Below are 27007 nucleotides of genomic sequence, written 5' to 3' on the forward strand. Positions count from 1 at the left end.
TTTCCCCACCCTGAGATGCTCCCTCATCTGTTTGCTCTTTGGTTTTCTTCCTTGTTGTTTTTGCTCCTTGTCTGATTGTCTTCCTTTAGAAGGCACAGGGAACCGAACTTGGGACCTCCCATGTGGGAGGTGGGTGCTCAACTGTTTGAGCCACATCCACTCCCTGCTCAGTTTTTTGTTTTTTACTTGTTGTCTGCTTGTTGTTTATGCTCATTGCTCATTTTTTTTCTCATCTGCTTGTTGTTGTTTTTTTAAAGATTTATTTATTTTTTAAAATTTATCCCCCCTTCCCCACATGTTCTCTCATCTGTCTGCTCATTGTTTGCTCACCTTCGCCAGGAGGCGCTGGAACCAAGCCCAGGACCTCCCACATGAGAGGTAAGGGCCCAGTGGCCTGAGCCACATATGCTCCCCGCAGGCTGCAGTGTCTCCTGGCTTGCGGCATCTCCTTATTTAGGTGTCTGCTTGTTGCGGTGGTACAGCGTCTAGCTCATTGCAGCAGGTGTAGCATCTGCTTGTCTTCTTTGGGCAGCACTGGGACCCAAACCCAGGACCTCCCATGTGGTAGGCGGGCACACAAGTGGTTGAGCCACATCCACTTCCCTGTTGTTTTTTTTGCTCAATGTCTGCTTAATGTTTTTGCTCAATGTCTGCTCATCGTTTTTACTCAATGTCTGCTTGTTGTTTGTTTGTCTTCTTTAGGAGACCCAGGAACTGAACCCAGGACCTCCCATGTGGGAGGCGGGTGCTCAATTGCCTGAGCCACCTCCACACCCCAATAAATACTTTTGAATGATTGACTAAAATTAGAAACCGTCACTCACCTCAAAATGTCCTCAACCTTTGCTCAGTATGCATACATTATTAAAATAAATATGTATACATACTGAGCAAAAGCTTTAAAAAAGATACAATAAAAGTCAAAAATAAATATCTAGCACCAATGAAGAAAATATCGGGAAAAAAGCAAAATGGTCAATTACCAAGAAAAAAGGTAAAGACAGAAAGAATACATGTCTTTAAGGAGAAAAGGTAGAAAAGTAAGAAGTGTACTATGCTTTAAGAGAACCGAACTTTTCCTAAGATTAAATTCTAAGTGAAAGATTTCCCCCAATAAAGGGCAATGTCTTCAGCAGTATTTGTAAAGCAAATGCAATGGTCCTTTTCAAATGGCTGTTTCTTTGATAATGTCCAAGGGCACAAATTAAAATGCAATATAATGAAGGAAAATCATTCAGAGGCTAAGTTAATATACTCCAAGAATATAGCATTCTGGTATCCTTACTTGAACCAAGAAATGGCTATATTTTCATTCTAGAGAATTCACCTGATAACAGAGTCAGCACTGTTTGTGGCTAAAAGTTTAGGTGATTTCAGTAATTCAGTGAAAATAGTGCATTAAAGAGATGCTAGTGCAGATATGCCTGTCTTCGTATTGTTTTAGCTAGAACAAGGATCCACCTACCAGGTTGAGTATAATCTTACATAATGTCTACAGAACTTCTCATTATTTGCATCCTGTAAATGTTCTTGCATATATTTTCTATTCCCCATTAAACCTTCAACCTAGTATGCTTTTTTCCATTGAGTCCCTTCACCCCATTTCTGTTGTTTATGATCTTCCTCTAATCTTAGTTTACTGACCTGTGAAATTCCAAAAAAAATAAACTGAAAACATTACTGAAAACATTAAGAAATAGCCAGAGTCGCCGTGAACTTCATCTTCTAAAACTTAAAATGCGAGCTCGTGATCATTAGGGATATTCTGTCACTTGTATATTGTGAAAATCAGGAGCTCACACAGAGCTGGGCCAGACCACTGCTTCTAGCAATATCAAGCACTCCTTTGACGACAGTTTGATCAGCTGCCATAAGCACTCTCTAATTTTAAAAGCGGGACTTAAAAACGCAGTTCTCTGGGAAAGTTTTCAGCGAGCCTCAGGTTCAAGCTGTGGTCGTTTCTCTTCGAATCTCCTCCTTCATTAACAATCTCAAAAGGACAGTGGCAAGACTTCTCTAACTGCCCTTAGGGCTACTTGCCATTGGTCCCATCTCCTCAGCAAACAGGCAAGTGTTGTTGTTGAGTTTTTAAAGGAGGTTCTGGGAGTTGAACCCAGGACCCCATACACGTGAAGCAGGCGCTCAACCACTGAGCTACGCCTGCTCTGCCAGGCAAGTGTTTTTAGCCCTCCATGGCCCCTAACCCCAATGCCCGTCAGATGGAAAGAATATTCTTCCTTCCTTTTTCCCTATGAAATTATTTGGGATGTTACAGGCTAGGAACAGGGTCCTTTTAAAGAACACGCGTCTGCCATATTGGCACAGGTGCAAACACCTTGCCTGGTTTCCAGACCTCCTCACCCTTCCTTCCAGCAACACCAGAGGTTTCCTGGTAAAGCCAGAGACCAATTTTCCTGTGCTGCAAAGCCATCTCCAAAGACAGGCTGAGCCGGTCGTCCCCACAGAATGCCAGCGGTGGCAAAGATGTAATGGCAAGAAAGAGACTCACGGTGCCAGGCAGATTTTTTTTTTTTATGTTGCATGGTCAGTTACTGGATTATATCATGGATGGCGTGACAAGCCTGTCTCAGTCATGTGCCCCACAAGAAAAATATTCCCTTTTATTTTTCATTCAGCTGCCATCGAGAATCAAAGAATGCCTTAGGAATTGCCGTTGTTTTTAGCATATTCTAGGGGTTCACAGATAGATGACAACCCATTACTGAAAGGCTTATTGTACTGGGTTCACTCAGCATCTTTTCAAAATAGCTAGTGTCTGTTTTGTTTGGATTTTTGCACACCCTTTGTGGAAAAAAAAAAATGGGTATTTTTTTCTTTGCCACTACATCACTCAACTATTCTGATATTTGCCATTAATAGAACTATTCACTCCTAATGTAAATACACTATTCCAAGAAAGAAAATATCTTAGGATACGTTGTCTAATGATTTGTAAGAATGATCTGCTGACACCATAATCCCTGACTCCCCTGTACCATTAAAGCACAGAATTCCTAATTTCCAACAGAAGTCCAAATCTGGTCCAAAAATCTGTTTGACGTCTTAACAGTGATTAGATTTTCTAACAGTCTTGAAATAAGCAACAACCTGTTCTTGGTTCTAGAAGAAGTGCATGACCAGCTTAAAACAAAACTGAGAATCTGGCTTGTTCTAACAGAAACAGGTAGATAAGAAGTCACTTATGTTTTCAATTTATAGTGTTTTCTTAGCCATAATAGAAAGAGAAACTTGTTTATAAAAGAAAACAATTTTCTCTGGATACTTCCTTTCTGAAAATTGATCATGTCTAGTGGCCTCTGCAAAACCGAGGGTCCACACCTAAATATTACATCTTCTCCACCACTGATTCACTGTGTGGCTTGTGCTAAATCTCTACGTCATTATCATCTTGCCTGTAGAATGGAAGTTACAAGCAAACTGAAGTTCCCCTTTGGAGTCCAATATCATGTAAACAACATAGCCAATATTTCCAAAAGATCCGAAAACACTATTTTTTCAAATACAGATTTGTCCAATTTTTAAATCATGAACGTCAAAAAGGAAAACCACATGAATGTCCCCTTTATCCCCTAAATAGAGTCATATTCATTTGTTACATTTATTCAATTTGTTTGGGGGCCAAAATAGCTGATAAGCTCATATTTCCGATATGAATCCTAAGCTAGGGTTTTGACTATAAAGGTCACAAATTCATTTTGGGTTTGAAATATCCAAAGAGGGTAAATGACTGGCCCAGGACCACAGAGCCTGCTAGAAGCAAGGCCAGAAATGAAACCCAGACGTCCCCTCTTCTAGAGCATGCGGTGGCATATTTCCCATCCTTGGTTTGAGCAGATTATTGAATCCTGTGGGACTGAGTGGCATCCATGAAGCTGAAAAAGGGTGTAAGATGCCAGGCCACACTGACTTGGCAACGCGACAGAAGTTTCTGTGGTTTCCTGGCAGCACAAGTTTGCTGGGAGGTGCGAACCTGCTCAGGTTCATAGGGCACTCAGCTCAGTGTTGACTTGCCTGTGAGCTGGCTCCTCCGGGCAAACCCAAGTCTGAGTTCAAAGAGGCTGTTATTTAAGTAGAAGAGAGTCCTTTTGGCCAAACCAACAGTGATCCTCTTTTGTTCCTCTCGAAAGGGAAGTGATGCCAGCTGGTTGGTATGAGACAAGTTATTCTCCTGAATTCTAATCAGATGACACTTTCCTTCCCCACATGCGATTTTGACCACAGGAAATATATTAGAGATGACAAACCCCCTCCAGCACATCATCGAGGACCTTTACTTTTTTGAATAATTAATAGCATTCTTCCAAACAGTCATATTTTTAATCATGACCTTGCCCATTGCAGGAAACTACAGTCACACCATTTTTGCCTGCTCCTGATAAATCTACCCATCTAGTACAATTAAAAGAAAGCTAATGAAGCAACGCAAAAAATTCGAGCTAATAAGAACAGAGACAGAAAAACCAGCTGCCCTCTTACCTGCTTCATCAAAATTTGCCATAAGATTGAATTTGCACCAGAACCATTGAAAAATAGGAAGTAAAAAAAAAGGAAACTTTTGGCCTACCGATTAATTAGTTAGCAGCTAAAATGCTTTGGGACGCTTTATGTAGCACTTATCTGCTCTTCTGCATTCTGTTCCAGTAGCCTCTCCATTTAGTTGGGGGGAAGACCTGCGTTTTATTGGTTTTTAAGTGATACATACTGGAAAAGAACTGGAACAGAAGACCTTTTTCTGAAACTTCTGAGACTATACCTCTGCATTTTCAGTGCATTTGTCTATTTTATAGCCATTGAGAAAACATTGCTGGCCTCTTAAAATGCAATGACCTGGTATTTTAGCGGATAACCAAAATTCAGTCAGCAGAGCAGGTGTGGTTCAGTGGTTGAGCGCCTGCTTTGCACGTATGAAGTGCCAGGTTCAATCCCCTTTACCTCCTAAAAACAAAAATTACTATCAAACTGTTTGGTAGTCTATATCGAAAGAAGCCCTTGTTTCCTAAGTTTCCTCACTTTAAGCAAATGTTTTTGGTACACTCTTAGAGTGGATTTATTGTCCTCTTTGGCTACAAAGTCCATGGGATTGATCTTTCTAGAATGAGTGTGAGTAATCTCACTCTGAGTTGCCCTCTTTTGGAGCTCCACAGAAATAAAGGTACCAAATAGAAGTGACAGCCCATTACAGGTATTTGATGTCAAAGCAGAAAGACAGTACCACAATAATCAGACTTTTAGGTCATTTGAGACATAACCATAGCAAAATAACCAATAAACAGGTCTGTAATCATAGTTAGTTACAGAAACTGTCAGACCTGAGTAGGAATCTCTCTAATTTGTTATCTGAGCAACTTTGGTAAGTTCCTTAACCTTTCATTGCCTCTTAAAATGGAATCATAATGATATCAGTTATTAACTAATATTATTAAATCAATGCAGAGTTAATGAGACAAGGCATGTGTTGTGTATAAAACAACTATGCCCAGTATCTGTTTTAGAGAAAAAGCTCTATTTAGAGAAAAATACTCTTTACAGGAATCAGTTGCTTTTTTTTCTCTCCCCCCACCCCCTGTTTTTTTTTAAGGTACCAGGGCCAGGGACTGAACCCAGGACCTCATATGTGGGAAGCCAGCACTCAACCACTGAGCCTCATTGGCTCCCCTGAGTTGGTTTTTTTGTTTGTTTGCCCATTGTCAGTTTTTTTTGTTTTTAGGAGGCTCCAAGAATGGAACCCAGGACCTCCCATGTGGGAAGGAGGCATTCACCTGCTTGAGCCACATCTACTCCTTCCCTTTATTTTTAAAGGAGTTTTAGATTACATAAATGTTACATTGAAAATATAGGTAATTCCCCTATACCCCACCTCCACACACACGCTTTCTCCCATTAACATCTTTCATTAGTGTGGTACATCCATGGGCTCCATGGGGCAGATGAATGGAACTGTCTTGCTTGCAGTTGTAGATACTCTGATTTTGGGGATGGGCATTGTCTATTATCATTCTTTTGTTAGTTGTCCTGAATGAATCCAATGAACTGGAGAATAGGTGTTGGTTGCAAATCTACTTTGATTCAGGACTCAACCCACATATGAACAGCTGGAAGATTTAAGTCTCTGGGGAATATATTAAATGGTATAGTGCTAATTATAGGTTCATATAAATGGGGCAGAAGAATTTTGTGTAGGAAAATTATAAATGAATCTGACTCTGATAGCTTGGGGAGATGGATTTTCATATATTCCAAGCTAAGGCCCACCGACGGAATGGACGGGGTGCCAATTTCCTGGGGTTGTCTGCCCCTGCCTATAGTGTCTAGAATTCTCTACAGCCCCATATTATACTCATTCTTCCCTCTCACCCCTCCCCAGAACCTGTGATGACCAATTTCTATATATCAACGTTACAAGTTCTTCCATTACTAGAAAAATAGTAGGTCTACTTTAGTCCACATTTTGCCTTCCCCTCTTATGTTTGTTGGTTCCTTAATATTGAGGATTTGAGGATGGTGATGCCCACTCTGCTTTTGTTTGAGAGGAGGCTTAAATCCCATAGGGTAGATGAGTGGAATTGTCTTGCTTCCAGTTTAGATACTCTCTGTTTTGGGAGAGGGCATTGTCCATCATCATTCTTTTGTTAGTTGTCCTGGGTGAGACTGATGAATTGGAGGGTAGATGTTGGCTGCAACTCTGCTGAGATTCAGAGCTCAACCAGCATATGAATAAACCAAAGATTTAAGTCTCTAGGACTTAAGTATATATTAAATGGGGTAAGTTCAAATAAAAGAGGCAGAAGAACCATATATGAAAAAATATAAGTAAGTCAAACTCTAATACATTGGGGAGATAGGTTATCATATATTCCAAGGTAAGGCCCACCAATGGGCTGCCAACTTCCAGGGTTATCTGCCCTGCCTATAGTGTCTTGATGTCTAAAGAGCCCTCAGGAGCACCCCTGCTTGAGTCACTGTTTACTATGGCAGTCAGTTAGATTGTCCGGAGACATGCATAAGCTTAATCTCTGAAATGACCTCCCAACTTACGTTGAAATTTCTTAGCCATAAAATCTCATTTGCATTTAATATTTCCCCCTTTTGGTCTAGATCTTTCTCCAAATGCATCGTTAGTAGGTGCTTGGTATTAATCCCTCAGTGCCAGGGAGGCTCATCCCCAGGAGTCATGTCCCGCACCAGGAGGAAGATAGTGAGTTTATATGCAGAGTTTGCCTTAGAGAGAGTCCACATTTGAGCAGGAAAGAGGCTTTCAGAGAGGTAACTCTTAGGTAAGAGTCCACATTTGAGCAGGAAGGAGGCTTTCAGAGAGGTAACTCTTAGGCGACATGTAATACTCGGCTAAGTTTAAATTTCACAAGAACAAGGTTCATAAGTATAAGCATCAATATCAAGGGCCTGGAATATTGGTCTGTCCTCCTTTGCTAGGCACTGCCTATGTACTCCAAAGATTCTTGCTGTTCCCTGAGAGAATGTCACAGGACTCCAATGATGGGAATTCAATATCTCATTGGTTATTCTGTGGGTCTCCACCCACCAAGACACTACCCCATGACCACATGAACACATTCATATTCTGTAGAGACATGTCCCAGGTGCACCCCTCCTTACATTCCACCCCACCAACAATACCCTGGGCCAGTGTTCCTCTCCTAAACAGTTTTGCAACCTTTCTGCAATCAAAACCTCCCCCAAAAGAAAACCAACAACAAAAAAATTACTTCTCCAAACTACAGTGTGCTGCTATGTGTATGCACGTGGTTTCTCATTTGACTCACAATGACCCCATGAGACAAGCAGGGCTCCATTTTACAAACCCCAAGGCAATAAAGTGACTTGCCAGCACAATGAAGGCCTTGCTTGTATGAGAGAAACATTCTCCTACTGTGATTATCCAACATTCTATACGTAATTAAATATTCCACCAACATATATGGGTTACCTGCCATGTGCCAGTTACTGCTCTTTCCTAAAGTGTCTAACTAGGAACAAGAGAAAAAGAGGCCCCACCTTCATAGAGTTTAGTCCAGAAGCAAGAAAGAGACAAGAAGCAGGGAAACTAATCAATAGATAAATTTCAGAGAATGATAACTGTTACGAAGAGTCTGAAATTCAGTAAGGAGATAGTGACCAGGTATGGGTGAAACTCTTATTGAGAAGGTGATATTCTAGGTGAGCTTTGAGTGGTGACAAGGGCACAACAGGTGCAGTCCTGAGGAAAGAATGTTCCAGGCAGAGAGAATGCCAGTGGAAAACTGTAGGTAGAAAGATGCTAGGCACTTATCAGAAAAAATCAAGAAAGCCATTGTAGTTAGCAAATAAAGGGCAGAAAGGGGAAGTAGGCTGAGAAGAGTATGAAATTGGAGAAGATGGAGGAAGACAGTGTTTGAGAGAGAAAAGCAAGAGTTCTTATTGAGACAGGCTTAAATGGGTGCATTGGATATGCATTTGAATGGGCGAGGCTGGAGGTCAGGGGTCAGGTCAGGGCTGCAGGAAAAAAAAATGGTGACATCACCAGCTTATAGATTTTATTGGAAGCTGTGAGTATTCAAGAGGTCTGGACCTCATAAAATAAATTAAACTCAGAGGGTGTTCAGTACACAGTGGATGAGTCACTGGGTCCCAAAGATGTATATTATCATTTTTAAAAAGCTTCCAAGTCCCTGGAAGAATTTTCCATACTAGCATATCATCATTAGTAATTGCCTAAAAATAAATACCCTTTTAAATTCGCATTACAGAGGATGGCAAATAAAGAGATTTTTTTAAAATGTTCATAGTCATGAAGAAAGAAAGGTTTAACGATGGGACAATGGTGCAGAAGGAGGTGGGGACCTGGTGAACGACAGCCCAGGGACCCGGAATTGGGAGCAGAGATGGGCCAGTGGCACATGCCATTCTGTCATCAGCCCTGCTGTGGCTCAGTGGGGGAAGGTCAAGAGGACACAGTTGGTCTTAGAATTCTGAGTCTCATATATTCTGCTCAGGACATTTAGGAGAAACTCAAGACTCTATTCCCTGACTCTCGAGATCACCCAGCTCCCAGGAGCGTGGGCCAGGCTGCAAGGGGAGCCCACCAGAGCATCACAGGCATTGTCATTGGAAGCACCTTGGGTGTGTGTAGACCAGGGTCACATGATCGGCCCCAACTCATACAGCTAGTCAGTTACCATGCTAGAAGAGACCAAGTCCCTGATGCACATTTAAGGGAGCAAAGGGTCTTGTCTTGGGAGAAGTAGAGGTCCGTTTCACTCTGTACCCAAACAATGACAACGCAGATAAGCATCAGTCCAGACCAATTGTAATAACAAAAATCCCCTTTGTAGATGAGTTGTAGATGAGCTTTGGTGTTGTCCTCTTTCCTTACCAGTCCTCCTGTGACCTGTGATGTTTATGGAATGGTTGATTGCACTGGGATCTTCTAAGCTTAACCGATCTGTACTGAGATGAACGTCTAACTCTTGCTGTAGCAGCCAGCCACACCCATAATACCTGTATATGCTTGCAGCAGAGAACAGGAGGGAGAGAGGAGTCAAGGGGCGAGGAATCTCAGGACTAGCTTCAGAGGGCCCACCATTTGGTATCCATGAACTTAAGTGACCATGTTTATGCTTTTAATTCACTTACTGTGGTACGTGGGCCTCCTTGTTAACACTTTATCCAAAGCCCCACTCATTATCCCTCTCTCTTGAGTTCATTCCATGAGTGAAAATTGGTGAACTAGGGGTTGTATAGTATCTTCAGAGCCCAGGTCTCCACCATCTAAAACAGGGGTTCTTATCCTAGGGTTCCACAGACCCTTGGGGAGCCATGGAAAGATTCAGGGGGTCCATGAGCTTGGAAAAAATCAACTTCTTATCTTTATTTTCTCTGACCTCCGATGTTGGACATTATAAAACTATCTGCAGCTACTGTCTGAGAAGGGGTCCATGGTTTTCACCTCACTGGCAAAGAGGTCTGTGGAACAAAAATAGGTTAAAACCCCTGCTCTAAAACATGGGGAAAACACTTAGAAGGCGGCAGAATTGATTTCTTAAGAATTAGTGGCATCAGAAGAGAAAAGGGCGGGAAGCACCAAATGCCTATCTTTCTTAGAGCACAGTTTGTTGGGTCAACCCTCATTAGAAGAAACACTACAGAGATAAGGCACCTGTGTAAATTCCATTACTGTTATCTTTCCACTGGTAAGCTTTAGCTTAGAGATTTGTTAATTAGATGCCCTATTTTTCAAACTGTCAACCAGGTTATCTTCTAAGGGCCAATACACAAGCACTTTTCTCGAATGTTTAAATGGAAGTTTTGAACATGGAGATGAGAACATGGAATTGGAGAAGGGACTGGTTCTTAATAGAACAATGGACATGGATTGCCACATTATAATTCTGAGCAATCATTTAAAAACACAGCCTGGATCCCAAAGGCAGATAAGCTTTAAAACTGTGGGTGAATAAATTGTGACATAGAATTACAGCTAGTCATAGTGTGTATGCACGTGTGGGTGCTTGTGCATGGGTGTGTTTCCTCTTCAATACTGGTTTGACCTCTTGAGATTTCAAGACCTGCAAAGAAATAAAATGCTAAATAAAGAAGAAAATGTGAAAAATAGATGAGCCACCCCTATTTCCAAGCAATATCATTCTATTAATAAAATCAAATTGTTTGGGATCCAAAAGGCAATTTTCAGAACAGATTTTCAAAGTTCCAGCACAAATGTATAAAAGCCTAAAGAGTAGAAGATTTTAGGAACAGAAGGGAAAACAGACATTGTCTATCCAAATCCTCTTATTTTACAGGAAAGGAAACTAATACCCTAAAAGTTTACATGTCTTGTCCTAGGTCATGTCACAAAGTAGGGTCAGACCTAAAACTAATATTTTCAGGCTCCTGGTCCATTACTCTTAGTTGAATTCTCTATTTATAAATATAATGAATGCCAGAGGGCCAGTATAATATTAGAATATTATTTTAATATTAGAAGAGATTAAATAGCACAAAACTAACTTCCCTCACCAAGTACCTTCTTAAGGCTGAAATTCCACTATTGGAGCATCGTTCTCTGGGTAACTATGTTTCATACTTGGTCTGCTCCTAAAATGAAAATGTCCCTGCAAGCTCTGCCATAGGATTTGTGTAGCTAGAGTGGACCCCTGAACAGAGAAATAGGAATTGAAGGGTTTTAAGGCTGAGGGTCCCATTCGGGAATGGTAAACCAGGATGGGGCAATGTGGTGAGCACCAGGAGTTTATTAGACCCGTCAGACACAGAAGGACACCAGGAAAAAGAAAGGGTAGAGAGAGAGAGGGCAAAAGTGGGACACGAGTCATTTCTCCCGCCTCCCTGTTCAATTCATTCAGTGTCATAGAAAGGAATTTCAGTATCTCCACTAAGAAAAGTTAAAATGTGAAAGCTTTTTTAAGAATCTTCTCCATCATTTAATATTTCCGATCTTAAAACTGACAGTTGATATTTTTGGAAGGGGGAAAAAAATCATGGAAAGACTTTGCTCTTAATCACAAAAGAATCCCGAACCTTGATGATGACAAGAAAGACGTGTCTGACAGAGAACTGAAGCTGATGAAGGGGAGGAAAAAATAGGAAAAGAAGACCCTAAAATTCTTTCTGACTTGAGAGGGGGAAAAGCACAGCAATGAAAAAGAAAGGAAAAAAAAAAAATAGGAGTCCCACTTAAGGAGAAATTTAAACTCCACCCTACAAATCCCAACAAGCCAATCCATTGTCATTTGTTGTTGTGCTACAATTAACAGACAAAGCAATTGTTAGCCAAGAGTAGAGTTGGCCTTTCAGCACACAGTCCAGTTTCTTGAGCTCATGAGTGGGCTCAAATGGGCTCAGCACATGTCATTTGCTCATCCCTTGAAGGTCATTCTCAAGGAAAAGATGTGAGTGCCAAGCAGGTCTCTGGTTATTTGAGTGGCAAGGAAGATAATGAGAGCAAAGCTGTTCTGGAATCCTCTAGGGCAGAACCATTCCCACTTTGCCAGGGAGGTGCCCACCTCCTTCCCCCTTGTTCTCAAGCCCACTCCATTCCCACCTCTAAAGCTAGCAGTATTTTTAGGAGGAAAACCAGTTACAACCACAAGACGCTGTTGGGTCTGGCCTAGTGCGGAATGATTCTTTAAAAGCATGAAATCAAAAAGCAGAGAGTATCTTAAGCCCTTTCCTTTTCCTGACACCTCATTGTTACCCCAATACTGGCTTTCTCTAATCAACTATTTAATTATTCAAACCACAGGCTTTCTAAGGCAGGTTCTCCAGTAAGTATGAGAATGCAGCTGATGTAGCACCAAAGAAAGAACCCATCATACTGAGAAGCTATTAAAGACATCTGCATGTAGCCCCCATCACCATCAACCAGGACCCCATGTCCATAGCAACATCCAATGAAAATGACTCATCTCCCTAAAACTGTGTTTAACCTGACGGTAGCTTTTAAGATGCTACCCATGAACAGCTGTAACCATAGCTTGGGATGATTATGGAAAAATAGAAACTGGATGAAGAGGCACCCTAAATCCAGGTATCTTGAGTGCTTAGGAATTAGGCTGGCAGGGAGGAAGGAGAGGTCTGGGACTGGGGGGAATTTGCTCCCCTAGGAATTATTTCTGGTAACAGCAGTTCTTGACTCTTTTTAGCAGATGCAAGAAAGTTTTCATTTTAAAATAGTTGAATCTATCATGATTAGCTTTGTAACTTCCTCAATTGATTCAATCCTCATGTTATCATTACACTTCCAGAGACTCACATACTGTTCTACGCTCTGCTATTTTTTCTAGGAATTTTTTTTTTAAGATTTATTTATTTATTTAATATCCCCCCCTCCCCCGGTTGTCTGTTCTCTGTGTCTTTTTGCTGCGTCTTGTTTCTTTGTCCGCTTCTGTTGTCTTCAGTGGCACGGGAAGTGTGGGCGGCGCCATTCCTGGGCAGGCTGCACTTTCTTTGGCGCTCGGCGGCTTTCCTCACGGGCACACTCCTTGTGCGTGGGGCTCCCCCACACGGGGGTCACCCTTGCGTAGCAGGGGCACTCCTTGCGCGCATCAGCACTGCCCATGGCCAGCTCCACACGGGTCAAGGAGGCCCAGGGTTTGAACCGCGGACCTCCCATATGGTAGATGGACGCCCTAACCACTGGGCCAAAGTCCGTTTCCCCTCTAGGAATTTTTAAACGTATATGACTTTCATTTTCTTTTAGTACACAGGATAAGAGGTGTATCTAAATGAATTTTTCTCTAACGTGCTATATCTCAGCATCTTCTACCAATTAATCTTCCCATATTGTTTCATAATGCTGGCTTTTTTTTTTTTTAAAGATTTATTTTTATTTCTTTAATTCCTCTCCCCTCCCCCGGTTGTCTGTTTTCTGTGTCTTTTTGCTGCGTCTTATTTCTCTGTTGTAGTCAGCGGCATGGAAAGTGTGGGCGGCACCATTCCTGGGCAGGCAGCTCCCTCCTTCACGCTGGGCGGCTCTCCTTATGGGGTGCACTCCTTGCGCGTGGAGCTCCCCTACGCGGGGGACACCCCTGCATGGCAGGGCACTCCTTGCGTGCATCAGCACTGCACATGGGCCAGCTCCACATGGGTCAAGGAGGCCCGGGGCTTGAACCGCGGACCTCCCATGTGGTAGATGGCCGCCCTAACCACTGGGCCAAAGTCCGTTTTCCCATAATGCTGTCTTTATTATGTGTTAAATTCTTGGTCTTAATTCAGTCTATTTGTGTTCATTCAACAAATAGGGGTTGTATCCTCATCATGAGCCAGTTACTATTCTGGATGTTAGAGATACAACAGTGAGCAATGCGATCAAAATATCTGTACAGGCAGAGCAATTATAGTTAGAGGAGATAATAAATAAATAAATGAACTATATAATCAATCAGATGGTGATAGATTTTACATAGAAAAATAAAACAAGGATAAGGGAAAGGGAAGTTATTGCTTAATGGGTGCAGTGTCTGTCTGAGTGATGAAAAGCTGGGGTAATGGATGCTGGTGATGGAGACTGATAATGTGATCAGTATCAATATTTATATTACATTGGTGACTGGTGATAACTAGTGAGACTATTAAATTTGATATGCTTATTTTAGATCTAGTATTTTATTGAATTATTTTATTAAGTATTATTTTTACTGGTTCCTCTGCATATTCTGGTTTTCCAGAATAAGTACAAATAATTATCTTTTCTCTTTTCTCCTTAATCATATCTCTTTAGTTTTTCATGTCTTATTGCATTAACCAGAGTCTTCAGAACACCATCAGGGAGTCATCTTTGTTCCAATTTTTAAAGAGACGTCACCTTGTCTATCCATTATGCATAATACAGGCTCTTGTTTTTCACTAGTTTTCATCATTGTAAAGAAGGAGCATCTATTCCTAATACTTTAATATTTTAGGGACTCTATTAAATATTATCAATTATCCTTTAGACATTTATTTTTATTTAGCCTATTGATGCATATTTTATTAATAAACACCTTTATGTTGAAACTTTCTTGCATTGTAGTATAAATCCTCTAGCACACTTCTTTATATTGGCTTACAGAAAAATAGCACAGTGTTAGGGTTTGCATTCTTTTGTTGCCTTTTATAATTAGGAATCTGCTTTTTAAAAATTTTTTTCCTTTTTTTTATTAGGAGGTACAGGGGATTGAACCCAAAATCTCATACATGGAAAGCAGGCACTCAACCACTGAGCTACATTCACTCTCCAATAAGAGCTGGTTTTTTCATTTGTTTGATTTTAGGAGGTACCAGGGATCAAACCTTAAACTGTTTTATTTTGGTGACATTCTCATTAAAATCCCAAATTATATTAAAATATTCATGAAAATTACAGGACCCTGGGAGAGGGTCCTAGAGAACTGCCTACCAATAGCTTTTATTAACACTTTTGGAAAAAGCACCAACTTTCAGGATCAACATCGTTATCATAAAAATGTATTTACAAAGAGCCTTTAATAATCCCTAAAGCGCTGATGTAATACAGAATATTAGTCCCCCAGGAACTAATAACAGCATCAAGAGTAGAGTAGCAACTCATAGATGGCATAGGGCTTTACAGTTTATAAATCATCTCCACACATGATCATAGGGCAGCATTATCATGCTGTTTTTGACCAATGAGGAACCTGCACCTGAGAAAGGTTAGAACTTTGCATAAGGCTATCCAATGAACCAAGACAGGCAGGGACAATTCCAAATGCAGTGCTCTTTTCATCATACCACAGTGAGTCACCACCCAGAAACTAAATTAAAGTTTCCAATATTAAACAAGAGCACAGAAGGATGTTACGTCCTACAGTAAAGCAAGAGTGATCATTTACTTGGAGAGAGAGTTCTTCTGGAAGTGCCATGCTCCCCAAGGCCACTTCCAAACCACGATCCCTGTCCAGCCAATAGAAACCCATTGCTTCTTCGACCTTTGTGCCAACTAGGCTTTTCACCCTGTACCCTTCTGATCTGTGTCTTCTATGGACCCCTCAGCCACTGTCCCATACTTATGTTAGCATCTGGCTCACAAGCTTCCTCTCCACCCCAGCTCCTCACCATCCCAACGGAAGACCGATCTAAAACAGTTTCTTATATTTTCTTGATTTGTTCGACTCCTGTTGATCATTTCAACACCATTTCAGCCATCCAGATACAAGGCCTGACCAGGACCTCACCTTTAAAATTTTACTCTCTGACCATCATTTCTTATCCTTCCACCCTCTATAGTACTCCTTCTCACCTGTTTTCTTCTCCAGACTTTCCTAGTCTGTCCGCCCTTTCTCCTCCACCTCTGTCTCTTTCCTACCCAGGCTGAACCACGTGGTTGGTCATTCCAACCATACAAGACCTTTCAAAGAATCTCATCCACCTCCACAGCACAGTGGTTCTCAGAGGTGGAGGGATGAGGGGAAGTGCAGTGAGGGTGGGGAAGGAAGAAGACTGAATTTTTGAGGATCTTTTTTTTCATGCTGAGGTTCCCATTCTCAGGAAGATATAGCAGAGTGTCGGGGTTGAAAGTGAGAGTGGGATGCCTGTGTGTTTTGATGAATCTGCTCCATTAGTCCAGGTGAGAACTATCCAGCAACTCAAATCCCAGCCTTTGTTTTAGACTCTGCCTCAAGATGGTAATCCAGCCCGTCGCTACCTTTTAAATCTTCTCTCCCATTCCACTCCGTTGCTCCTATGCAGCCTGCTCCAAGCCCAAGTGATTTTGTGGCACTCTGTTTCCTGCCATGGCCACCAAGAGAACCGGCGGTGCCCTAAGTCTGGGCTCTGTCTCAGTCTTGACCTGGTCTCCTGCCATCCCAGTGCCGCTTCATTTCCTGATCCGCATAGTCCTGTTCAGGTCCCACAGTAGTCCAAATAGGTTTGGTCTCCAGGCTTCCGAGCTGGGCCAATGTACAAAGAACAAAGGCCAGTTAGTCTCTAACTCTGCAATTACTCAAAGTTCAGTCTTTAAAAAGCAGAGATTTTTCTGCTCCATCTACCCACAGCTCAGCAACTGTATTTCTACAGCTATTGTTATTCTATTTCTGTTCCTAATTGCTATTATACAAAACCGTGCCTCGCTCAAGCTTCAGGAGTTGCCAATCTGTGGGCTCCCTTCAAATGTAAATGTGTTATGCAAATGCTTCTGGGGGCTGGGAGTGGGATACGAAGGTCTTCCCTGGATTTAGACAGGGAAAGAATACTTTCTGGGGTGGCTGAGAAATAGAAGACAATCCACTCCCCTCATTATTTAAACATTCACTGTTCTGAGAGCAGTTTCCTGTCTCCAACTTCCTCTCCCACTGTAGCAGCTGAATTTAAAGTACTGGCTACAAAATGCTGCTTCTTGGGAACACGGCTGCTTAACCGTTTCTTGCTCGGTCCCTGAGGGTTTACACAGCAGCTTTGCCCACTGACCTCCTCTGAGGGGCTCCAGGGTAGGGATGGCCAGGTAGCTGTGAAAAGAATGGAAGCATCTTATCTTTTTAAAACACAGAAACCACCTGTAGTGGTTTGAAGCTGTATGTGCCTCAGAAAGCATGTGCTTAAACTTAATCCGTTCCTGTGGGTGTGAATCCATTTTAAGCAGGACATTCTGATGAGGGTACTTCAGTTAAGGTATGTCCCACCTCAACCAGGATGGGTCTTAATCCTTTATGAATGGAATTAATTCAGAAAAGAAAAAGCCATGGAAGCAAGAAGCTGAAGTCCAGAAGAGAAGGGAGAGACCAGCAGAAGCCGCCATGTGCCTGGCCATGTGATAAGCCGAGGACCAAGGTGCACCAGCAGCCAGTCCCAGAATGCCACAGTTTGGGGAGGAAATATTGCCTACAAGACGCCTTGCCTGAGACATTTCCCTCACCTCAAAACTGCAAGCTGATAAGTTCCCATTGTTCAAGCCAGCCCATTTCATGATATTTGCTTGGTGTAGCCTAGGCGACTAATAAACCACCTATCTCAATAATGCGTTGAACTTTCATTGTTGATAGCAAAAAACCCTAAAGCCTCAGAGCAGACGATGAGGAGACTCCAACCTTCCAAACAGAGTCACAGTCCTTTGAGGAGCAGCCACCAAAAGTCAGTAAAAAACTTCTCTCCACAGCAGTCAGCTGACCTTGGAGCGCAGGTCCCACCACCAGGACATCCTTTACTCTTCCTTCCGTCTTCTGGATCCCCACCGTCCCTTGTGCCCATAGTTGCCCTCTCATCATCTGCTGCCCTCCCCTCAGCCTCACCTCTGTTGTGCCAGGTGAGCCCTTCTCCCCGTCATCTTCCTCCAACCCCTCCTCCACACGTGACATCTTCACCAGAGCAATGTGGTCCGAAAGCAATCATGGTTTTTGTCAAAGTGTGGTTACTCCCATGCACGCAGTGGGAGCTTCGGTGAATGATAGTGTGCTTTGCAACTCTTGTGCCTTTTCAAGCATTTTGTCTGTTCTTTCCAAATAATATTCCAACCAGCTGTGTCCTCCAGGTCTCTGAAGTATCCTCCACTTGGCCTCCAAATTGTCTTGGTTGAGCCCTTGATGGCTTTGACTACCGTGCTCGGTCTTCGTGGTAATTTGCTTCTCTGTGAGGGGACTGCTTTCCAGTCATCGTTATTCTTGGAGAATGAACGACCAAAAGACAGACAGGCAGAAGGAAGGAAGTGAGAAAAAATGGGAGGGTGTGAGGTGGGAAGGGCGGGACGGTGAGAAGGGAAAGAGGTAGGAAGGAAGGAAAGGAGGGAGAGAGAGAATGGGGAAGAAGAAAGGAAAGGAGGAATGGAGGGAGGGAGAAAGGGAGGAAGGATGAAGAGAGATCCCTGGCAGACTATAAGGAAGATTCTCAGCTCCCAGACTAATAAGCCCCCACACCCGTTAAGTACTTGACTTAATACTTACTCTGTGCCGCTCTCTCTTCTAAGCACTTGACGGAATTCATTGATTTACTACTTTGTCCGTTTCTATGTTCAATGTTGCCTATGGCTGATATTTCAAAAGTGTGGGGGAAAAACTTACCAGAAATGTATAGAAATATACTTTGAACATGTAAGATCAATTAAATTCTAAACTGTGAAAGTAGAGGTGCAAAGCGGAAAACACTGGGGGAGAAAAAATGGCCCTAGCCTGTGAGGTCTGGCTCTTTGCCTTTCGTTTTTAACGCTCCTGTCATTTCATATTCCCTGCAGCTCATGGCATCATTCTGAACTTCAGAGAGAGGAAGGAAAACTAACACTTCCCTGAAATATCATTTATGTTCGAAATATGTGACAAGTACTTGAAAGTACAATTAGCTTATTTAAGAAGCAGAGATGATATCTTTCTCTCCCTACCTCTTGGGGTCACTGGTAGTATACCTGGGTGGGTGATAGATACGTGTGCTTTGAGCACAGGAGGAAAAAAAGATCCGTGTGTAAACTCAAGGTGGTTTTATAATTATCCAGCAAGATCAGAATATCGGCTCAAAGAGAATGGCTCTGGTCTACTGGTTTACAGCATGATATCCTCCCCATCCCACCCCCCTTTTTTTAAAATCTAATAATGTATCACAAATTGACATGTGTTTGTGAAAATGCGTTATGGTACAATTAGATCACTCAGACATTGCCATATGTACATCAATTATTCTCTACCCTTTACTCCTGTTCATTACAGATTTACCTAATAGTTCAAGTTACTGAATCAGCCTCTAACTTCGTTGTGTATTTCTCCGGAAAGAAAGGGACTGCTGACAGCAGAAAATATAAACTTATTCTCAAATTTAGGACATAAATCAATAAAAGGTATATGACAGGCCCAAGGCCCCGGCCTTGGCTTTTCCTGTCGGAGCCAGGTATTTTGTTCCCATGCAGGTCCTCGGAGGCCCTGCAGGCATTCCACTTGAGTTGGCAGTCGTGCCAGGGGCCTGCGGGAGCCCTCTGCCCAACAGGGAGGCGCAGGCTGGGTTCCGAAACAGCCTGTGAGCCACCGGGACCGCAGCAGGAGAGCCCACCTCACTCCCCAAGCAACGTCTGCTTCCACGAGCTACCGTTACACCATTGCTCCGTGTGTGAAAAGATGCCTTCTCCTTCTGCAGCCCCCCACTTGCCCCACTCCCCCAGCCACTGCCGCTGGGTGCCCACTGCGTGCCAGGGCCCGGAATCCAACTCCGGAGAACGCTACAGTGAAAGCGCGATTATCCCCAGAAATATGTTACTATTGCAAACCCTTCTCATTCTGATCACAAAAGCTCTTTGATAGCTTCTCCTATCCAGGCAAAAACTGTGGGAAACGGTTCACACATTAAGCACACGGTTTTTGGTTTGTTTTTTTTTTCTTCTGGCCAGATCTGGAACTAAGGACCAAACGTGAGGTTAAAAATGACATTTTCAATGAAACAATTTGTGAAAAGCCTATTACCTAGCAATTTCGTTTCTGAATGCAATTATGTTAATGTCATTAGCATATTATGAATGCCACTAATATGATTACTGTTTTGTGTGGCATTACAGGAAATTAATTTAAATGGATTTACATATTTTCAGATAAGGGGCACTGCTAATGCGCATAAAGAATGCCCATATTACTTGGGGGGGAGAATAAACATGGAAAGAAAGTCGCAAGTGTGACTTCGTTTGTAATATACGGCCATTATTGTGTTGTTTGGGTTCGTGTAAATATTTTGCAATTTCAGAAAGGTTTTTCTTGTTTAAAGGAAGCCATCTGATTTAATATCCTTCGAGGCCATTGTTTAGCTCCATTTTACAGTAAAGGGAGCTGAGATTCCAGGGCATGAGATAACTTGTCCCAAATTACAACCAACATCTCAGCCAGTACAAGATTCAAACTCAAATTGCCTCCAACTCAGCTCATACACTTAGATCTTCGGGGAATGTGTTTTGTTTTGTTTTGTTTTTTTACATCAAATCATTTAGAGTTCTAATTAAATGAGGCTGTGCCTCTGAAAATTCTCCTTCACAGGATTTTAGTGATAGGCATTCGGGCTGGTTTCTGCAGACGGAGAGGCTGATTTCCGTCTTAGAGGAGGTTTCCTTCTCATCCAGAGGAGAGTCCCTCCACTTAGGAGCCAAGTCCTTCTTCCCTTGACTCACTCAACGTTGCTTGAGCCTGGGCTGTGTCAACATCTCCGTGACACTAGGTAACTCTGGAAGACGAAAGAGTGTGCCTCTGGCCAGGACAATGGCAGGTGCTGGCTCCGAAATGGCTCAAGAGGAGAGCAGGGTCCCTGGGGGCCGTCCAAGAGACTGCCCGGGGGTCAGGGTTTGATCTGAGCCTCACCTGAGGTCCCCTATGGGGAGACCCAGGGCATTTGAGGGGAACTCTGGGTGCAACTGGCAGGGGCAGGAATTTGCAAGGCATTTGCAAAGCTGGCACAGAGATTCCTGGGAATGGGGAAGTGAGGGCAGGTTGGTGACCAGTTGAGGAAAATTGGTGTTCACAACAGCTTTTTAAAAAATGAAATTGTATTGAATCATACAATTGTATTGAATCACAGTGATAATTGGATGTATCACTCATCCATGATCACACACAGAGGTTGTAAATTTGCAAAACAAACATGCAGCTCATCCCCCAGGGCTCCCATACATCACCCCACCACCACCACCTTGCCCCGTTGTGAAGCATTTGTTGCAAACTGTGAAAGAGCATCGTCAAAATATTACTACTAACTATAGCCCATGTCTTTTTGCCAAAGACTTCTAAGGGCGTGGAACTGACAGACGGAGAAGCTGCCTGTGGGGAAATTCATCTGGCAGCTGGGTACAGAAAACTTTGGGGAGGGAAAAAGCCTGAGGTTAGAAGACAAGAGGCTTTTGCAGGTAGCTAGACCTGGAGAGGATAAGGACCTGAAGCCCCCGGAGGCAATGGCCACTGCCCCAGGCCAAGCGTCTTTATCTAATCAGATGAATTAATCCCCAGTTTTGAATCCACAGTTTTGTGGTGATGGGGGTTTAATGAAATGGTGACTTATTTTTTTTAATATAAAATTTTGCTGAAGTATATCACTCATACATCAGAAAGTTGAAAGCCAGTATGTTTTAATAAATAGCAGGCTCTCACTTATATGAAATATCTAGAATAGACAAATTGATAGAGACAGAAAGTAGATTAGAGCATATCAGGGGCTAGGAGGATGGGGAAATTATTATTTAAAAGGTAAAGAGTTTCTGTTTGGAGTGATGGAAAATTTTTTGAAACAGTGGCGATGATTGCACAATATTGTGAATATAATTGATACCACTGAGTTGTACACTAAAAATGGTTAAAATGGCAAATTTTATGTTATGTGTATCTACCACAGTTAAAAAATGAATATAAAAAAATAGCAGGCCCTCAATAGATGCTTGCTGAGTAAATGAATGAATGCATGCGTGATTGACTGAATGGAACTCTAGTGTCCGTTGGAAGTAGTTTTCTCACAAATGACAGGGATTTCGGGCACCCTGAAAAATTTATAGGGGAGTGTATTAGTCAGCCAAAGGGGTGCTGGTGCAAAGTACCAGAACTCTGTTGGCTTTTATAAAGGGTGTTTATTGGGGTAAAAGCTTACAGTCACAAGGCCCTGAAGAGTCCAACTCAAGGTACCAAAAGAAGCAAAATGGCAGCAATGACTGTGAGGGTTCAGACTCCCTTCTTCCTCTTAAGACTCCACGGTCCCAGCTTCTTCCAATCTCAGCTGTAGGCTGGAATAAGGCTCGTTTCTCTTCCTAGGGCTCATTTCTTTCTGGACTTAGCTGGAGACCATCACTTATCTCTCTTCCCCGCCACTGCCATTTCTGATGAGCTGTCTCTCTTCCTCTGTGTTCTTCAATGTGCGTCTACTTCCTTGTGAGAGTCTTTTTTTCCAGCCCACCAAGGGGACTGGGACTCAACACTGAGTCACACTCTAATGACATGGTTGAATCAGAGCCCTAATCTTAATATAATTTAATCAGATGTCTTAACTGAATCTAATATCTAATACAATCAAAGGGTTATCACGCCCAGAGGAACAGACCAGTTTACAAACACAACCTATATGTTTTCTGGAATTGATAAATAATATCAGACTGCCAAAGGGAGCAACTTAGGGGCTTGTCCTGGCCCTGTGGAGGTGGCATCCCCTGTGCTTCAGACCCAGTGGTCTCTATCATTTTCCCAGGATAGCAGATGCCCCCCAAGACTGGCAGGGATCACACATGCTTTCAACCTGCAGGAGTAATGCAGAACCTTCTTCCCCAGCGAAGTTGTGGAGGATACTCCTTGGGTCCATGGGCAGTTTCTTTTTAATAGTCTGAAGAAGTGTGATTAGTTAGTCTCCCAGCACTGAATGAAATGAGAATGCAAATATTAAGTCCAACATTCCATGGCAGTTGTGAGGATTAAATGAGTGAATAAATATGAATAATTTAAAGGAGCCCCTAATGCATAATAAGCATCATAACATAATGCTCAATAATACATAACATCAGAACATGCATAATAATAACATTAACTGTTATTAGTATTAGCATAACAAGTTGTTTCACCTGTTAAATTCTAAATATTTCCATTCTGGATATAGGCTAAACAAAAACAGCAGTGCAAACTTTCTTCCTTTCCCTTAAAACAACAGTTGATTTTCTAAGCAGCTAGTTGACATGTTGGTGATGGAGGTTAAGTGTTCCATCATGATTTATTTTAGTACTTTTAAAAAAAGAGGACATAAATTATTATATTTAGCATCTATCATAGTAGAATGTACCTCAACTCTGACTCCTAGGTTAATATCATAATATTTTGACTATTATACATTTCACATCTGCAAATAATAATTTGAAACATAATTAAGAGAATATGGGTGTATCTCCAATTATTTACCATTAAAATCATCTGTCATCACTTTCCAAATACCTTCTCATGGAAAAAAAAGACCAATTTCTATAAAGTCATTTGTGTTTAATTGAATTTATAGTTATCTTTCATTAAAATATTTGGAAGCCATTGTGAAATGATTTTCTTACATTTCTCATGTTGGTGAATTTTTCTCTATGTTAATAAGATGATGAAAAATGTCAATTATAAGATTTATGAATTGGAAATAGCAATGTCTTCATGCCACTCTTTAGAATAGTGGGTAAAAATACTATGAAATCAGAGGCTAGATTTAGATTTCAAAAGATTGCACGTAAATACAATATCTATCGATAGGATTGTTTTAGTTTGCTAAAGGGCTGCCAATGCAAAGTACCAGAAACGGTTTGGCTTTTATAAAGAGGATTTATTTAGGGTAAAGTCTTACAATCCCTAGACCATGAAAAGTCCAACTCAAGTCACCATAAAAGGTGCTTTTCTTTAAAGTCAGCTGTTACCTGCTGAAACAAGATGGCAGGCCATCTCTGCCTGGGCTCTGTCTTCTCCTCTGGGCTGTACCATGTCCAGAAGCTCAGCTGTGGGCAGCCAGGCATAGGGCTTGTCTCTTATGGGGCCTCTCTCCAGCTCAGCTGCTCCACTTTCTTCCCAAGTTCAGCTGCAATCCATCCAGCATGTGGCTCATCTCTCCCTGGGCCTTGGCTTTCTGAGCCTCTCCTTTCTCTCACATGGCAAGATCGAATATGGGGAACTCTCTTTTCCTGTGTGTCCCCATTTATATCAGCCCCAGCAAGAGGACAGAGACTCAACCTGAGTCATGCCTCACTGACATAATCCAATTGCAAGGGTCTCACACCCGCAGGAATGGATTTAATCCACAAACGTCATCTTTCTCTTTTTGGGATTCATAAAATAACTGCAAACTGCCACAAGGATATTTTGTCAGGAGGCGATACACAGTAGTTTAGGAATTTAAACATGGGAGGGGAGTATTTCTGAGTCCACTTAGTATATTTCCAACCTGTTGTTCAGCAAGAGAGCTTGGATCAAAGTATTTCTCTTCTATGAATCTGAGTTTCCGTGTTATAAAGACAGGGACAGAAGTCCAATGAAGTGTGCTGGACAGTAGCCTGAGCGAAGTGCAGAAGGGACAGGAGGGAAAGTCAAAGGGGATGCCAGGCAGGGCCACGGACGAGAAGGTCAGTGCAGGGACAAGCTCTTGAATCTAAGAGAATGCTCTCCTGGGATGCAACACTTACTGCAGTCTCACCCTGTCCCCTTCACTTCCTTATCCTTATTTTTTCCTAACATTTACCGATCTTTTACTCTGTGCAAGGCTATATGGGGAGGATTTTGCACGTATTGGCCCCTTAAATCCTCTAGACAGCCCCATGGATTACATGCTTCTGTTTCCCATTTTATAGATGAGGAAGCTGCAGCTCAGAGAGGTTAAGTGTCCTCTCCAGCTAGGGTGGAGGTGGTTCAGCGCCTGGTAGTCAGATTTCAGAGCAAACGCTCCTGACTGCAGCAAATCCTGCCTCTCAGGAGAGCCCTTAAGAGTTGGTGAACTTTCCTTCCCCCCGGGCCACTCCCCTTTCCTCCTTCTGTCCTCACGTACACTTAGCCCCTCACCATCTGGCTTAGCTTTAATACAGAGAAAGTTTGCAGCATGTGAAGCCACGAGCCCAGGAGCCAAGGTCATGCAGATCAAAAAGACCCAAGACCAAGCGAACGCCAGGGCTGCTCAGGGACATGCTTTGTCGAGGCAGAAGGTAATCAAGGACCCAAAATAGTCACTGGGAGGGAAATTGCTCCTTGTAAACTCAACTCTTCCTGAGGCTTTCCCCCAGCGACTGGATGTCCCTCTTGGTGGTACCGCAGTGGCAGAGCCTTTCTGCCATCAGGAGGGCCAAGAGTCACCTGTCACAAATAACCACGCTCACCCTCCCAGGAGCTGTTGGCTTCTCCGTCAGGGTGGTCCATTCTATTTCTGGCTTGGTATGGGGCGTTCCTGCCCCAGACTCTTCTGTAGATCATCCGGGAAGAACTTGCAGCCTCTTTGTAATAGAATGACTTATCTTGGTTCATTTATTTACCAAGTAACTATTCAGTACCTACTGGGTACATCCAGAATTGGGTTTTTTTGTTTGTTTGTTTGTTTTGGTCAAGAAATGAGCCAAATATGATAATAAAATGTGTCCTGCTCCTACTTTGTAATTTTTAAAGTCTTTTTTAAAGACTGAATACAGCCAGTAGGACTATATTTCACACCAATTCTAGGGGAAAAAAATACTATTTTAATCTTGGTTCTTTTCTTTACCAAGTAACTATTCCATGCCTACTATGTGTATCCAGAGGTTTTTTGGTCAAGAAATGAGCCAATATACGAAAATAAACTATGTCCTGCTCCTAATTCATAATTTTTTAAGTATTTTAAAGACTACACAGTCAGTGGGACCATAACATTTCACACCAATTCTAGGAAAAAAACTATTTTAAATTAATGAAAAGCTTAAATCATCAAATATTTGAAAGGTTCAGTTTGTTCCTGTGAAGTAACTACTATAATTCACATTTTATTAATGAGAAAATACATAGGACTTGCTTTAAAGATTAGATTAAAAAGTAATTTTTATTTGTATATCAATTCTTACATGTGCAGATCTCCTTAAACTTTGTAAAACGTTTTAAAATAGTTCATTCGTAGAAAATATAAAATGAATCCCCTGTCACATTTCAATGATTTACTCTGTGAGTTTATGCAGACCTGCCTAAACTTTGTAAAATGTTTTAAAGTAGTTTATTCTTAGAAAATATCATATGACTCCCCTGTCATATTTAAACGATTTACTCTGTGAGTAAACGCTTACTAAGCAAGCAAACTTCAGTACAGCTCCTAATAAATTATTACTAACTTCAAATTAATGTAGTTTGTCTGTCTTTCTCTTTCAATTGCTTGCTTTCTGGAATTTCATCGTCTTTCTAGGGATTGGCAGATCTGGGAGAAAAAGCTAAGTAACATTTCTATCAGTTACTGTTAATATTAAGAAAGAAAATTTATAACTAACAGATAAGTTGTTGATTTTCTTCAATATGCTGCTTTGGAAAATATTAAAGTAATTTAAAAATAGAAGTAACTTGCTAAATTAAATAAAAGTGCAGCATATTAATTTGAAATTAAGAACATTTCATGGAAAAGCAGAAGAAAATCATGATACTTTATGGAAATACTGTAGGTGACAATCTTCCTTTCACTGCTGTTTAAAATCTCAATAATCACAAACTTTTATTTATAATATGTAATTTATTACTTCATATTTGTAATATAGCAGAAATATTTGCTTTTCTCTTTAATAAGGAAGGATTAAGAGTTCGATTTGTTGCTTATATTTTTCAGACAGCTAACTCCCTCCTTTTAATTTTTTTTCATTGTTTCATGGTTCTAACAGGTATAACATCAGATTTGCCAAACGTCATTCTAAATCTTTCAGGGTCATGGTTTAGCCTGGTGTTATGTAATATTCATTTTGTGTTTTTATTTTCATCCATGCCTCCTTAGAAAGCAGGAAACTATATTTGGATCACTGTCATGTTTTTCTTTCTTTAAATTTGCCAAGCCCCTGAGCTCCCCGTAGCTTTCTTCCTGCCCTTGATGCATTTCTCTTTTACTATGG

At 41.7% G+C, this 27007-nt stretch overlaps 1 protein-coding gene across 1 annotated transcript in view; it reads left to right on the forward strand.

Annotated features, from left to right (window-relative positions):
- The window catches only part of PACRG (parkin coregulated), a 593567-nt gene that overhangs the window by 522385 nt on the left and 44175 nt on the right, over positions 1-27007 (forward strand). The window lies entirely within an intron of this gene.

Source organism: Dasypus novemcinctus, chromosome 28 (assembly GCF_030445035.2).
Source record: "Dasypus novemcinctus isolate mDasNov1 chromosome 28, mDasNov1.1.hap2, whole genome shotgun sequence".
NCBI lineage: Eukaryota > Metazoa > Chordata > Mammalia > Cingulata > Dasypodidae > Dasypus > Dasypus novemcinctus.